The following is a 16,548-nucleotide window of genomic DNA, read 5'->3' on the forward strand; positions in this document are numbered from 1 at the left end:
AACTCCCACTCAAGCCAGCAGAGCATATGAAATCTGAAACCCAGGGGTCAAAGATTCCGCTATGGAACAGTGGTACAATAATTCATCTGTTCTAGCAGCACAGGCTCCCATGGTCGATGGCATATTGGGGCCACAGTACAAAAAAAAATCAAACACTAAAGAGATGGAAAATGAGCTCATGCAGGCCAGATTTACTAGAAGGTTGTGCAAAAAGATTAAGCAACAGCTGGGGTGAAATACCAGTCATATAAAGTTGCTAAACACATACACATGGCCCATTTTCATATATTGAATTAGATTTCATTTTAATTGGCCGGCTTCTAAAAATGCTATCTCTGGCAGGCATGCAACAAAGTCAGAATTCTGGCCTGCAAACTGGGTTCGGGTCAATTGCTCAACACGTGAAAATTAGTGGGTCAGCATGACAGCCAGTAGACATTTTTGGGAGGTCAGGTCAGCAATTGCCCCAGTTTCTCAGAAGTTGGTTTCTGGAATAGATATTTAAAATGAAACCTAAGTGAAAGTTATTGGTGTGCTAATAATGCTACATAGTAAAACACTGCAATTATGCTAAAATCAGACAGCACACTCAGTTTGCCTTATAGGGCTCATGCACACTGCAGCTAAAAGAGGCTTTTGAGCTCAATTTTTTTCTGCCTGGAAACTGGCCTCCAGGTTAGCCAATGTGCCCATGCACACTATGGCTTTTTTCAGGAGTCCACAGGCATATGCGTTTACAGGAAAAAATAAATAAAAAAAATGGCATTAAGACCCCTTTCACACTGAGTTTTTCAGGCGGAACAGCGCTAAAAATAGCGTTGCTATACCGCCTGAAAAACTCCTGCCCAGCAACCTTAATATGAAAGCCTGAGGGCTTTCACACTGAGGCGATGCGCTGGCAGGAGAGAAAAAAATCTCCTGCTAGCAGCATCTTTGGAGCGGTATGTATACCGCTCCTTCCCATGTAAAACAATGGGAAACCACAGCAATACCGCCCGCAATGCACCTCTGCAGAGGCGCATTGCAGGCGGTATTAACCCTTTAGCGGCCGCTAGCGGGGGTTAATACCGCACCGCTAGCGGCCGAATCCCGTGGCAAATCCGACGGTATAGCGCCGCTATACTGCCACCGCGGCTCCTGCCCCAGTGTGAAAGGGGCCTCAGAGAGGAGCGGTCGAACAGAAGAGACATCGAAGTGTCCAAAAAAATAAATTAAAAAAAAAAAAAGTTTATGGAAACAAGGAAATGCTTCCGCACAAAAAAAGCTCATAGGAGCTCAAAGAAGCTCAATAAGGACATGCAAAAGAGCACGAAAAAAGTACAAGCGTCAAGCCGACATAAAAGCTCAAATGCCTGTAAAGGCAGGTCTCAGCCGAGCTGATAAGAGTCTGTCTTGAGGGGCGGAATGCGGCCTGGCTGGTCTGAGCCCAGGGAGGTTTTCAAGAGGAGTTGCGGGTCCCTATTGCTTTCCCTACTCATCTGGAACCTTTTCCTGCCACTAATACTGTCCCTGACAGACAGATGGCCTGTCCCCACACTACCTACATAATGAATGCATGCCAAACTCAGTAGTCGGGGTCTTAAATAGACTCTGCCTGAATGCAGGAAATCATAGAGGAACCAAGTTCTGCCTGACTTACTCCCTCTCTGCAGCGCCACCTGCAGTGGAGGAAATAGACTGCACCTGCCTACAAGCCTCCAGTAGAAACAAATGACTGTGCGCTGCTGTACTCAAGCAGGGTTATAAATCACAAGTATAGTGTACAAGCCTATGCAAAAAAATTGTTTGCCTCGGCCGGTTCACAATCCTTGAGTTTACGATAGCACTGGTGCATACATGAGTATAGCATTGCACAGCCATTCATACAGGAGACTGTATACTGCATCTAGGCTGCCCAGCCAGGAAAAAGATGCTGGCATTTGTGCTGAACACCCTTAGCCGCCAGTGTGCAAGAACCCTAGTATAAAAATTGCTGAGATTTCTGTGCCTCTGTGTCACGTACCTGGTTGAGGCCGAGCAGAAGGGAGGGATTTCCCTTACACCTCCTGAAGGTGGTTACAGGATATAAGAGGGCATGGAGAGGCCCGGGTGCCTGGTTGGAGATCCTGGACTGAAGATACGGGCAGCAGGTGCTGAGCAGGTTTGTGGACTGGCAGATGTGGATACACGCCAACAGGTGCAGACCAGCAGACTGGTGGGCCGGCAGGTACACAGCAAGTGCAGGACAGCAGACAGCAACCAAGCTGGTGAGCAGGCAGATGCAGAGTATCGGGTGGTCAGGCAGAAGTCGGTAATGGCCAAGCAGCAGACATACAGAATTGGATCCAAAGAAGAGTGTCAGGGCTAGGCCTGGGTTGGTATAAAGCAAGCAGAGAAGGCACCGGAATGGTAGGCAAAAGGCAGAGTCGGGTCACAAGCTGGGTCAGCAACAAAGTATCAGGAATGAGCAGAGTCAAACAGGCTGGGTATACACAGGAACAAGCACAGGATCAGGTCACAGATGGTAGAAGCGGACGGCCAGGCAGCAATCTTTTGGTCTATGGAGCCAGTTTAGATAGACAAGAGGGCGCCAAGTATTCAAGCACGCTCACGCGCATTTGTGCGGATATGTTAGCGAATAATGAATGCCTGGTTGTCACTCATGGATGCTTATGTGCATGCACGCTAGTTCCGGAAACTAGTTGTCACTTGAGAATTCTTATTAGCGCGTGCACGACTATGCATACGATTTTCCTGACACTGTTACATGTTTTGAAGAGATATTGCTCTACAATGCTTATATCTACAGAGATGATTGAATGCCGCTTTTAGGCTAGGTTCACACATGTCTGGCTGCGGTTTGCAGTCCGTTTTTAAAAAGGAATCCGATGCAGTGGTTTTTACTGGCTTAGGTGCAAATTTTTACTTGAATTTGCATTTGAACCCGACCTAAAATCGCACAGGACTTTTTCTAAAAATTGACCGCGGCCGCCCCGGACAGGTGTTAACTGGCTCCATTGCAAGACGGTTTGGTTCACAACACATTAAATTTGCATATATGTGAATCGAGCCTTCAAAAGGTTTTTAAAACTTGATCAGAAAATGTGAAAACCTTAATCTGGGCACAGGTTTATGTTTAATTTATATTTTGACTTCATCATAAAGAACCAATCGATCTATCATAACTGGAAAAAGGAAAGGCGTCAGTAGTAGTACTGTCAATAGTAACATCAATAGTAACATCTCCTCTTGCCTCTTCCAGATTCACCACACACGGCAGAAGAGCAACAAAATACTGCATCTGAAAATATAATAAAACACTAATGTTTTATTGATGCTGCAATCTATGTATGACTTGAACACAGAAATTAAACCAGTAACAGGTGGAATATAAAAAACACAGAATTTATATATCAAGTCTCTTCAATGAACAAAGGCAATATCATAATCAAAGAACCTCTAGTGCTGGGGCAGTAGCTATTCATTGCAGTGGTCTATGTGGGCGGCTACTGAATGGAAGACATTACAATATTATTGCCAGGCATGCAATGCCAAAGAATTTCTCCACTAGAACACAGTCCCGTGACATTTCACAAACAGAACTTCTTTGTAACAAAATTGAATTTCGGAATCTATTAATATTTCCATGAAAAACATGTATAGAAATAAATACCAAATTCCTGCTAAGGCAGCCTGGATTCTTAAAATGTTTCATGGTTCACAAGAATGAGTCTTCGGAGCTTGTTTAACTGATAAGTATTTTAATAGCAATACTCTGGGCTTGCAATTAAAGGTGAAATGTGTGATGGCTTGGGGTCAATTCTACTCTTCTACTTTGTTTGGACCTTTAACCACTTAAGACCCGGACCAAAATGCAGCTAAAGGACCTTGCCCCTTTTTGTGATTCGGCACTGCGTCGCTTTAACTGACAATTGCGCGGCCGTGCGACGTGGCTCCCAAACAAAATTGGCGTCCTTTTTCCCCACAAATAGAGCTTTCTTTTGGTGGTATTTGATCACCTCTGCCGTTTTTACTTTTTGCTATAATAAATATCCACCAAAAATATATAAAAAAATTGTTTTTCCTCAATAAGCGTTTATGGATTGGTTTGATTGATTTTATTCCTCAGTTTAGGCCGATACGTATTCTTCTACATATTTTTGGTAAAATAAATAAATTGCAATATGCGTTTATCGGTTGGTTTGCGCAAAATTTATAGCGTTTACAAAATAGGGGATAGTTTTATTGCATTTTTATAAAAAAAAATTAAAAAAAATGTACTACTAATGGCGGCGATCAGAGATTTTTTTCGTGACTGCGACATTATGGCGGATACTTCGGACAATTGACACATTTTTGGGACCATTGTCATTTTCACAGCAAAAAATGCATTTAAAATGCATTGTTTATTGTGGAAATGACAGTTGCAGTTTGGGAGTTAACCACAGGGGGCGCTGAAGGAGTTATGTTTCACCTAATGTGTGTTTACAACTGTAAGGGGGTGTGGCTGTAGGAGTGACGTCATCGATTGTGTCCCCCTATAAAAAGGGATGACACGATCGATACAACCGCCACAGTGAAGAACGGGGAAGCCGTGTTTACACGCGGCTCTCCCCGTTCTTCAGCTCCGTGGACCGATCGCGGGACCCCAGCCGTGTCATTTTGCTGACGTATATGTGCAGGAGGCGGTCTTAAGTGGTTAAAAAACAAAAAAAGTAGTAGAATTGACCCCAAGCCATCACACATTTCAGGAGTAGAATTTACTCCAAACGTTTGTAGCAATTTATGTAAAATATTTTTTATACAGAGTATAATTGTGTAACAAGATTTAGAGCTCTAGCGACATTAAAGTGGATGTAAACCCGCATGTTTCATTTTTTTTTTGCTGTCACAATATAGAGAAAAGATTTTTTATCATTTGTGGCCAGTCTTGCCACAAAGAGTTAATCCTGCTCTGAGCAATCCTCTTATTGTTCAGTGAAATAAAACGGACTTACAGAGAAAAACCTTGGTCCGTTCCTCCCCCTTGTTGTGAGTGACAGATTATTTACATATCTCATGCACTAGTCTGGAGACTCCACGCCTTTTCTGAAGTCATGTGGTTACTTTTCTGGATTTTGATTAGATGTTAGTGATCATAGCAGAATTTAGTGTACGGAATACACAGTACAAAATGCATGTTGACAAGGGGAGTGTAGAGGTGGGCGCCTACTGACATCACGACTCCACCCACCGAGCTCCAGACAACAGACCCACCCACAGAATCTGCAGTTTTTCAGTTCTTATAACAGACAAGGATACATGCAGGAGGCATCTATATCCTTATAGATCAGCACTATGGCAGTAGTTTAGAAAGGATGAGAGTGGGTTTACATCCACTTTAAATAAAATGTAAAATAAAAAAATAAGAGTAAAAATTTATATATATATATATATATATATATATATATATATATATATATATATATATATATATATATATATATATATATATATATATATATATATATATATATATATATATATATATATATATATATATATATATATATATATATATATATATATCCACCAATTTTCCACGTGGCACCTAGGTGAGAGTAACATTGTCATCCTTCAAGCAAGATCCTGGGGAATCCTGTGAATTCCAAATCTTGCAGGAAGAGGCTCCTGCACTGTGCTGCCACATCTTTGGGAACGTCAGCATTCAGTGATCAGGCAGAACCACTTATTGGTCAGCAGTATCCAGGCAGTTTGCCACAAGCCCCTTCAGTGCAGACTTTGTGTTTGAAGAAACCAGTAGAACACTTTTCTTCGGCAAGGTTAAAGGCTCAATACGCAATTGTACAATTTCTCATGCGACTTTGGACATCAAAGTCGCATGACAAACCACACCCAATTATTTTCAATGACACCCTTTCAAATTTGTGCAACTTAGTCGCAGTGACTTTAAAAAAGGGGCCTGCACTTTGGTGCAACTTTCAATGCGACTGACGAGTGCAAGTAAAATCACCAATTAGATGCCAAGGGAGAGCCAACCAGTGTCTCTGCCTCGAAAAGGATCTGGCACTACAACAGTGATGACATGAAACCCAGTCTCTTCAGTCAAAAGAAGGGTATTGCCACGGAAAAGTATTAGAGTAGTCACTTTAGCTAGTTTCGTCAGAGGACAGCAGGGGATTGGATGGAGGGGGGTATTACCGTGTACACAGAGCAGCTCTGTGTAGCTGCAACTGTCAAAAAAGCAGTCTGACTCAGGTTATCAACAGCTTCAAACAAGATAGAAAAGATACTAAGTAACAATGTTACTTTTGTATCATTCTAACAATTAATCTACAGAACAAAGAAATTAATGTCCATCTGCAGATGATGTTAAGAGATTAGTAAACTGTTAAAAATAAAAAGAAGTTCCCTCCTGCAAGGCAAAGGCATAATGTGCTAGTATCGCATACTAGCACATTTCTAAGGACTTGCTCTGAAACGTAGCCCTCCAGAGGCACGCCGTTACAGCTGCAGAGGCTTCCATTTTCATCTGGTCTTCCTTCCAGGTTTGCGGCCGAGCCGTGATGACATCACTCCCATGCAGATATGCTGGAATCTCGGCCATAGTACACAGCTCTGAAGGAACGTCACGGGTATGCCATTCCATAAGCACGTATGCGTCAGCGATGTCACCAGCTGCTGCGCGATTATATATATATATATATATATATATATATATATATACACACACACACATATATATACATATATACATACATACACATATATATAATTTTACCTACAGGCAAGCTTTATAATAAAACTTACCTGCAAGTAAAAATAAAATATGGAGCGTTTACCATCAGTCTAAAAAAACCTGACAAGCAAAACCATTGCACAGAGCAGTGGAGTATAACATGTTTTTTAATTAAAAAACAAACAAAATGTAAATCCCATTCCTAAAATCTGTAGTGTTTACTTATCTCTTTCCAAAGCACTAAGTGCCGTGTCTTTCTGCTGCTTCGTTCCTCTGTTATCAGTAATTTCTCCGATACAGGAGATAAAAAGCAGCTAAACATTTTTGTTGGGGAGGGACCTTAGAGATAAATTAGCAGAGAGCTGGTCTATTCATGGTGCAGTTTTGCAAGTTTCTTTATTCCTCTGCCTATGTGGAGTAGAGGTGTGTGCCTTTCCTCCAATTAGCTCTCACACAGTGTATGCCAAGACTCCCCTCTCACTACTGGGAAACAGGGAGAACATTTTCTAAAATGACGTGCACTTTCTAAACAGGAAGCTGAAGACAGCAGATATATAAATAAAACTTATGGTTTAATCTCTCTGCATCATCTGAGGCCGTTAACTTCACTGGGTGTATGTGAGGATTTACATCCACTTTAACCACTTCAATACTAGCCCATAGTCATACGACGTCCACAGATGGGATCTCCCATCCTGGGTGGACGTCATATGACGTCCTGGGCTTTGTGGGGGGATATCTGAATGATGCCTGCAGCTAGAGGCATCATTCAGATATCATTCTTTAGTGCCAGCGATTCTGTGCACCATAAGAACGATCATAGTGGCGGTTCCGCGGCTTGATCGTTCTTATAGGCGGCGGGAGGGGACAACCCCCCCTCCCGTCGCCATCCGGTGCTTCTCCGGGCTCTCCCGTGCCATCGGGAGCCCGGAGAAAGAATCGTCCGGCGCAGGCTAGTAGGCATAGAGAAGACTGGTGACCAGATGGTCACCAGTCATCTCTATGACCGTCGGAGGCCCGGGCACGATGTGGTGACGTCACGCCCGGGTACCCGGAAGTAAACAAAGCAGCGATTGCAGCTAGTAATCAACACTAATCATGAGATCGGTGACATTTTTTTCATCGATCTCATGCTTTCCAGCCTGGAGGAGAAATGCGGGGTCTTATTGACCCTGCATCTCTCCATAAAGAGGACCTGTCACACACATTTTCGATTACAATGAATGTTTACATTAATAGGAATAAAAGTGTACAAAAAGAAATAAGTAAAATAATAATAATAAAAATATAATAATTTTTTTTTTTTAAAACACCCCTGTCCCGGTAGCTCGTGCGCAGAAGCACACGCAAGTCCTGCCCACATATGTAAACGCCATTCAAACCACATATGTGAGGTATCGCCGCGTGCGCTAGAGTGCCAGCAACAATTATCGCACTAGACCTCCTCTGTAAATCTAAACTGGTAACCTGTAAAAAAAGTCAAAACGTCGCCTATGGAGATTTAATCCCGAAGTTTGGCGCCATTCCATGCAATTTTAAAGCGTGTTAGGTATCTATTTACTCGGTGTAACATATTCTTTCATATTTTACAAAAAAATTGGGCTAACTTTACTGTTTTGTTATTTTTTAATTCATGAAACCATTGGTAAAGAAATTAATTTACCGCTTTCTGGATATGCATTATACACTATATTACCACAAGTATTGGGACGCCTGCCTTTACACGCACATGAACTTTAATAGCATCACACGCTTTGCAGCTTGTAATAGGAAATGGCCTCATTGCCCTGTCCATTCATTTTTTACAGAGGATGAAATCTTTGGCTTTAGTACTTTCTGGGACATACACTATATTGCCAAAAGTATTGGGACACCTGCCTTTACACGCACATGAACTTGGCATCCCAGTCTTAGTCCGTAGGGTTCAATATTAAGTTGGCCCAGTCTTTGCTATAACAGCTTCAACTCTTCTAGGAAGGCTGTCCACAAGGTTTAGGAGTGTGTCTATGGGAATGTTTGACCATTCTTCCAGAAGCGCATTTGTGAGGTCAGGCACTGAGGTTGGACGAGAAGGCCTGGCTCACAGTCTCTGACAATTTCATGCTCCCAACTTTGTGGCAACAGTTTGCGGATGGCCCCTTCCTGTTCCAACATGATTGCAGATCAGTGCACAAAAGGAAGGACAGTAGGATATGGATGAGCGAGTTTGGGGTGGAGGAACTTGCAAAAAGTTCTGACCTCCAACACCTTTGGGATAAATTAGAGCGCAGACTGCGAGCCAGGCCTCCTCATCCACATCAGTGCCTGACCTCACAAATGTTTGACCATTCTGAAAGAATGGTCAAACATTCCCATAGACACACTCCTAAACCTTGTGGACAGCCTTCCCAGAAGAGTTGAAACTGTTATAGCCACAAAGGGTGGACCAACGCAATATTGAACTCTACCGACTAAGACTTGGATGCCATCAAAGTTCATGTGCGTGTAAAGGCAGGGGTCCCAACACTTTTGGCAATATAGTGTATGTCCCAGAAAGTACTAAAGCCAAAAGTTTTCATTCTCTGTAAAAAATGAATGGACAGGACAATGAGGCCATTTCCCATTTCTATTACAAGCTACAAAGAGTAAAAAAACATTATGTCATTGTCTCTTTGGCTGGCAGAGCAAAACTTGTGTGTGAAGGATGTGACAGATCAGGAAAAGGTTTATGAAAACAAGAGAAATCATTATGCCTTTATTCTTTAAAAAAGGATAGATTTGTGTGGATAATTTTTTTTTTAAAGCTGAACTCCAGGTATGATCTTTATTGCATACTTGCATAGGTCCAGCCTGGCACATGTAAATATGCAGATCTCATACCCCAGAGTCCACTGGGGAAGGAGACCATCACTGTAGTAGATTGGGCTTCCCCACTGACCACGGGGGGGGGGGGGGGGGGTCACTTGCTCAGCACTGCCACTATTCACGCATCACCTTGTATTTTTTCTCTGATTGGACAAGGTGAAGAAAAGGGGAGATGATGTCAGAATCTCCACCTTGTTGAATCAGAACACCTGGCATTTACTATGAGAATACAAGGCATTCTATAAAAGAAGGCGAGCAATCCCCTGTAGTAAGTGTATAGAAGGGGGGGGGGGGGGGGGGAGTCATCTGTCACAAGACCCAACGTTTTTGTCTATCACTGTAGTAGCAAACACTACTACAGTGCTTGTCAGATTCCACAGTGACCCCTCGGGTATGAGATATGCATACTCACTTTGTATCAAGACTCCTAACAATATAGAAAAGCATTCTGATCATAATAAAAAAAATTGAGAAGAATAGCATGTTGGGCAGAACTATATTGGTAGTTTTGTATAGCGTAAGGGAAGGTTAGAATCCCTAATGTTTTTATTACTGTTGGTGTGCCCACTGGGAGGATTCTCCCTCTCCATTTGCCTTGGTCTCCATTGTCACCAGGACAGAGTGTGGAAAAATCTAAATATTTGAGTTGTCACCAGAACAGGAGTAGAGGGGAAATCTTCCCCCAGAAAAACTGGCCTTAGGCTCCATTCACATCTCCGCGACAAGCAACGCCGCGTACGTGGCGTATTTTGCCGCGGATAGTGTATCTTTTTTTTTTTTCAAATTCTTCCCATTGCGGTCAATGGGCGAACGCCAATGTTGCCTGAAAAAAAGGGTCCGGGACTTTTTTTCAGGCGACAGGCGTACGGCGTCTATGAGATGTGAACCATCTCCATAGACAGCAATGGGAATTTCCCCCTCTAGCGGCACAAGCGTCCGGCGTTTTGTCGCCTAGATGTGAATGGAGACTTACTGTGCAGGAAACGTTAGAAGCAGCCATACAAGGAGGATACACACACATGACCAAATCTTCTAACCTGTATGGGCCTCACCAGATTTTAAAACCACATAACTTCTACTTGTTGGTCTGTGTATAGGCTTCGCCCGATTTCGAAGGCAAAGAGTGTCAAAGATGACCCCTTGGATTTTTGACTTTGGGCATTATTAAAGGGTCACTAAAGGAAAAAAAATGTTTTGCTGAAATGACTGTTTACAGGGTATAGAGACATAAAAGTTAACTGATTCCTTTTAAAAATGATTAAAAGTAGATAAAAATCAATCCTATAATGTGCCTCCAGTTTCACTTTCAAACTGGCTTCATGTTTCTGTGAAGTAGAGAGACACACAGAACAAAAACAAACAAATCCAGGGCAGTGTTTTGTTTTTAAAATGAATCTGATTGGTTCTGTTACCTTTTAGACACACAGTAATGACAGCTTAGACCACCGTGAGAAAGCTCCCAGTACTGTGGTTATAAGGAGCCAGACAAGCAGGAAGTGTGGAGATCACAGCAACTTCAAAGCAAAAACGAACAATGAGGACATGAAACCAGTACTGCAGTAAGGTAAAGGAACCTATTTAGATAAAAAAAAAAAAAAATTCCTTTAGTGACCCTTTAACACCTGCTTCAGCAGTTACTCATGTCATCCAATGCAGCTGCTGATGGCCATGGGACACTTGCAATTGGTAGCTGCATTGCGAAAACCAACTACAAACAACCACAGGTGTATGGCTACACACAATTTTTGCTCCAAAGTTGATAGCTATGACATGGACCTTAGGCCGTCTATACACCGATTATTTTTGTTCAGACTGCATCCAACATATTCCTATAAGTATGCTTTACAGTACAGCTGGCTGAATCCCCCTGCTGGGCTATTGAATACCCAAACACTGACTGCATCCGATTGGCTGACAATTTTTTACCCAACTCCTTGGATTTCCAATTTAAGGATGTTGGACTGGAGGGGGTTGACAGCCACAAAGCACATTTCCACCGGTTCACCCAAATTTATTCAAAATTTGCAAAGTGTGTGGCCAGCTTTAGTGAGCATTTCTAGCCCGTCCCCAAACAACATCCTCTATGGCGAAACATGTAGGTTGGGGCCTACAATGGTGACATAATCACACTATTTGCGTTTAGTTGGTCGGCTGGTTTTGTGCCCAGGAGCAGAGCCCGTAGGAACGATGTATGTGCTGTAGAGCTGCACAATTAATCGTTAAAAAATCGTGCTCTCGATTCAACCCCCCCTGACGATCTCCAAGGCAGAGTTTGACAATTCTTTCTTATAACAAGTGGAGAGACTTTGAGAGTCGGTTCACACTGGGGCGACTTGAGATCCGACTTGAAGTCGTCCCAAGTCGCGCTGTAGAGAAAAACAATGAAAGTGAATGGGAGCTGTGTTAATACACACGACTCAAGGCGATCCGACTTCAGAAGAAGTTCCTGTACTACTTCAATCCGACTTCTAGGCGATTTGTACCCATTGATTTCAATGGAAGTCGCTTCCAAGTCTGATCACTGTCTTTAACTGAAGCTACTTTCCAGGAAGATAACATACATTTCTCAGGCAAACCCCTCCCAGAGCTGATTGTTGTTTTATTGGCCACTGGAATGTCTCCTGTCCTGGAGACGACTTCAAGTCGTGTTGTAAATCTCCCCAGATCGCCCTGTGGTTCATGCTCAAGTCGTGTCGGAGTCGCTTCTGAAAGTCGTGCTGGAAGTCGTGTCGCCCTAGTGTGAACCGCTTACTCAGCTGTCAAAAGAAAACATCCTGGCAGTCTGCCAAGTTTAGCGCAAAAGGGATAAACTTCTGTGTGTGTGTAAAGAAAAAATCCGGGCAGTCTGCCAAGTTTGTAACATGAAACATTGTAACCAACTTCCTACTTGGATCAAACTTCTGTGTGTAAATGCAAGAAGTTTACCACTTAGCCATGGTTCACATTGACGCTAGTTAGAAACCGTGCTACTTCGTGATTTCAAAGTAGCAAGGTCAGCCTGATTTCAGGTGCTTGATAGACATTTGTGTGGCTTCACACACAGATGTCTATTGAAGTCGCACCTGAAATCAGCAAAATTAGTGCAGGAACTACTATTGCAAATCGGTACAGCGCCACAAAAAATCGGCGTCGCACCGATTGGAACAGTGCCATTGCCTCCAATAGGCTGCGACTTGTCATGCAATTTGGTCTCAAGTCGCATGACAAATTGCTCCAATGTGAACCTAGGCTAAAAGTCAAAATCTTTTTCTGACACTTGTTTCTTAATATTTTTCTGCTGCACAGAAAGTTCTTTACCTTCATGCATTAAAAAGGTGAAAAAGAAAAAACCTTGAGGCTTTAGAGCCACTTTAAAGTTTTTGTAAAGGCTGAAGGTTTTTTTACCTTCATGCATGAAGGTAAAAAAAAAGTTCTGTGTGCTGCTCCCCCCACAGCGCCCCCCTCCAATACTCACCTGAGTCCCCTCTTGATCCACCGATGTGCACGAGAGCCTCAGCTGTCCCAGGACACTCATTCTCTCCTCATTGGCTGACCCCTTGGCTCCCACTGTGGTCAATCACAGCCAGTGAGCCAATGAGGAGAGAGTAGGGGTGGGGCCGAGCCGTGACTCTGTCTTTTATGGATGCATAAAGCAGGGCTCAATGCATTTGTTAAAGCGGTAGTAAAGCCGCTGTTTTTTTTACATCCCTGAGAAGCAAAAGCCATAATGAGCTAGTATGCACCGCATACTATCTCATTAAGAAATATTTACCTTGAAACGAGGTTAGGGGAACTTACCTGGTCCACGCCGAGGGAGATGTCATCTTGCCTCGGCGTGTCTTCCGGGTATCGCCGCTCCAGTGCTGTGATTGGCATGTGCGCGGGAGACTTCTGTCCGGCAGCTGCCGGGCCTTTAGCCGAAGATCCCCGCTGCGCATGCGCCGCTGCAGTGAGCGGCGCATTGCGAGGGGAATATCTCCTAAGCCGTACAGGTTTAGGAGATATTCTTTATACTTACAGGTAATCCTTATAGGCTTACCTGTAAGTGAAAGTGGTAGTACAGAGTATACTACCACTTTAAGGGTGGAGGAGCCAGGAGCACCGGTGGGGTACCCAAGAAGAAGATATGGGCTGCTCTGTGCAGGTATGACATGTTTGTTTTGTTTTTTAAAGCCAAATCTTTTATACCACTTTGAGCCGGTTCACACAGGGAGGGGCGGCACGACTTCGGGGGCGACTCGGCCAGGCGACATGAAGACGACTTGCAAAATGACTTCTGTATAGAAGTCAATGCAGGTTGCCCCCGAAGTAGTACAAGAACCTTTTTCTAAGTCAGAGCGACTTGCGTCGCTCCTATTAGAACGGTTCAATTCACTAGAATGGGACGCGACTTGTCAGGCGGCTGCGTCGCCTGACGAGTCCCCCCAGTGTGAACCGGGTCTAACAGTAGTTTTCTTTTTCGACTTTTTTTTTTTCTGCTGCAACACATTTCCTATCCGAGAGTGACAATGCTCACTCGGCATACTGAATCTACAAAGGGGCATTGTTCATCGCCATAAAATGATTTCCTGGTGTGAACTACAAATACACCCGGTCTCCTCATCTATATTACATGGGGAGGTGTTCTGTAGTTCACAGAAGAAGAAAAGAAAAAAAACGGGCGAGAGCCGATAATATTGTTTGAGACTTCAATTCAATAAACAGGAAGTTACAAGCATACTAGATTTCTTGCAGGATCAAGAGGCATTTTTCTGTTGTTCGGAAAAAGAGTTCTAATAATGCAGCCGTCACATTTAACCACTTGCTTACTGGCCCATAGTCAAAAGACGTCCTGTTTTTAAAGATGGATATCTCGAGAATGGCAGCAGCTGCTGCCACAAACGAGGAATCCATCTTTAGTGTGCGCGGTCCTGTAAATGATAACGGCGGTCTCCCCCCCCCTCCCGCACCCTCCGCCGCTTACCGTAGCCGTCGGTAGCGGCGGAGGAGATCGGGACCGTTCGGCAGCTGAGCGGGGTTACGAGTGAAGGAAAAATCTCCTTCACCCGTCCCCATAGCTCTGCTGGGCGGAAGTGACGTCAAAACGTCAGTCCCGCCCAGCTTCTTAAAGAAACATTTTTTTTTTTTGTCATTTGAAAAAATGACATTTTCTAATTTTTTTTTTTTCTTGCATTTTAGTCTAAATATAAGATCTGAAGTCTTTTTGACCCCAGATCTCATATTTAAGAGTACCTGTCATGCTTTTTTTTATTACAAGGGATGTTTACAAACAAAAAAAAAATGTTTTTAAAACGCCCCGTCCCGACGAGCTCGCGCACAGAAGCGAACGCATACGCGAGTAGCGCCCGCATATGAATACAGTGTTCAAACCACACAAGTGAGGTATCGCCGCAATCGTTAGAGCGAGAGCAATAATTCTAGCCCTACTCTGTAGCTCAAAAAAATGCAACCTGTAGAATTTTTTAAACGTCGCCTATCGAGATTTTTAAGGGTAAAAGTTTGACACAATGCCACGAGCGAGCGCAATTTTTAAGCGTGTCATGTTGGGTATCATTTTACTCGGCGTAACATTATCTTTCACAATATATAAAAAAATTGGGCAAAAATTATTGTTGTCTTATCTTTTAATTAAAAAAAATGATTTTTTCCCCCAAAAAATGCGCTTGTAAGACCGCTGCGCAAATACGTTGTGACAAAAAGTATTGCAATGACTGCCATTTTATTCCCTAGGATGTCTGCTAAAAAAAATATATATAATGTTTGGGGGTTCTGATTAATTTTCTAGCAAAATAATTGTGATTTTTACATGAAGGAGAGAAGTGCCAAAATAGGCCCGGTTGTCAAGTGGTTAAAGACTGGCATGTTGCAATATATTACATTTTCCCTTATAGATAACATTGCATGGGAATTATGATTAGCAAACTAAGTTTGGTTGTAAAACATTCTACTAAGTTTTTTTACAAAAAAAAACTACTAGAAAGTCATTGTATCATTGAAGTAGCACATGAGGTCTACAAGCCCATCAAAATGTGTAACATGGGTTCTTCTTTAGTAACAAAATAGTAACAAAACACACTGCTGACTCAGACAGCACAGAGAGACAAAATCAGAGCAGTATGACTTCAACTCCCTGTCAGTGAGTCACCAGTTCCTCTTCCAGAAGGGTCTCTCCATTCCTGGGATCAGGACCAGTCCCTCCATCAAGACAGACATTCCTATTGCTGATAAGGCATTCCCTCTACTGACACCATGCATGCAATAATAACAGACCAGCACCATGATAAGGTACAGAATACTGCTGATTAATACTGAAGCAGAGGATCACATGGGATAGAAAAAAAGAGGGACGTGGAGGGTCGTGCGATATAAAAAGAGGGATGAGGAGGGTCATAGGTAAACCCCCCAGTACTGTAGTAGTGCTGTGACCAGCCCAGTAGCAGTGTACAGGGGTCTCCTGTGTCCCTCATCCAATCACAGCAGACCAGTGCCAAAACACGTCTGCCCTTATTGCCCTCTAGCAGGCGCTGGGCGCACTGAGCCTCGCACATGCCGCACTACTCACTTGTCATTGGCGGAGTCCGGTGTAGTCAGTCCGGCTGGTAGGGTCCCAGAGCTTAGTCACACAATTCCAGGCAGAGCCCTGTCTCCTAATCACTGTCCACTCACACTCCACCACAGCCCTGCAGTTCAGACAAGCCGCCTACCCAGCCGCAAACTATCTCTTAAACCCGATTGGTTCTTCCTGACTTCTGGGCTTCGAATAGGCCAATCGCAATGCGGTATGTCGGCAGAGCAGGGCCCCGCCCCGGGCAGAGGTGTGGGTGGGAGGAGGCGGTGTGTGAGGAGGATGGGAGCTGTGCTGTGTGCAATGATATTTCAGGGTGTATTTCCCTCACAGCCCCGTGGCTCTGTAGACCACCTCTGCCTATATACAGGCTGTATACACATTATAGCGTTTTGTGAACTAAATCGCCCAATGCATATGCACACGTTGTTGCGACACACAC

The 16,548-nt window shown here is 43.5% G+C and overlaps 1 protein-coding gene across 1 annotated transcript in view; it reads right to left on the minus strand.

The window, feature by feature from the left end:
• The window catches only part of GAS2L3 (growth arrest specific 2 like 3), a 45,008-nt gene extending 28,736 nt beyond the window's left edge, over window positions 1–16,272 (minus strand). The window contains exon 1 of the mRNA XM_040344325.1: window positions 16,104–16,272. The gene's annotated coding sequence lies outside the window, so the exon portion shown is untranslated. The remainder of the gene's footprint in view (window positions 1–16,103) is intronic.
• Window positions 16,273–16,548: the final 276 nt, after the last annotated feature.

This window comes from Rana temporaria, chromosome 3 (genome assembly GCF_905171775.1).
Source record: "Rana temporaria chromosome 3, aRanTem1.1, whole genome shotgun sequence".
NCBI classification, from domain to species: domain Eukaryota; kingdom Metazoa; phylum Chordata; class Amphibia; order Anura; family Ranidae; genus Rana; species Rana temporaria.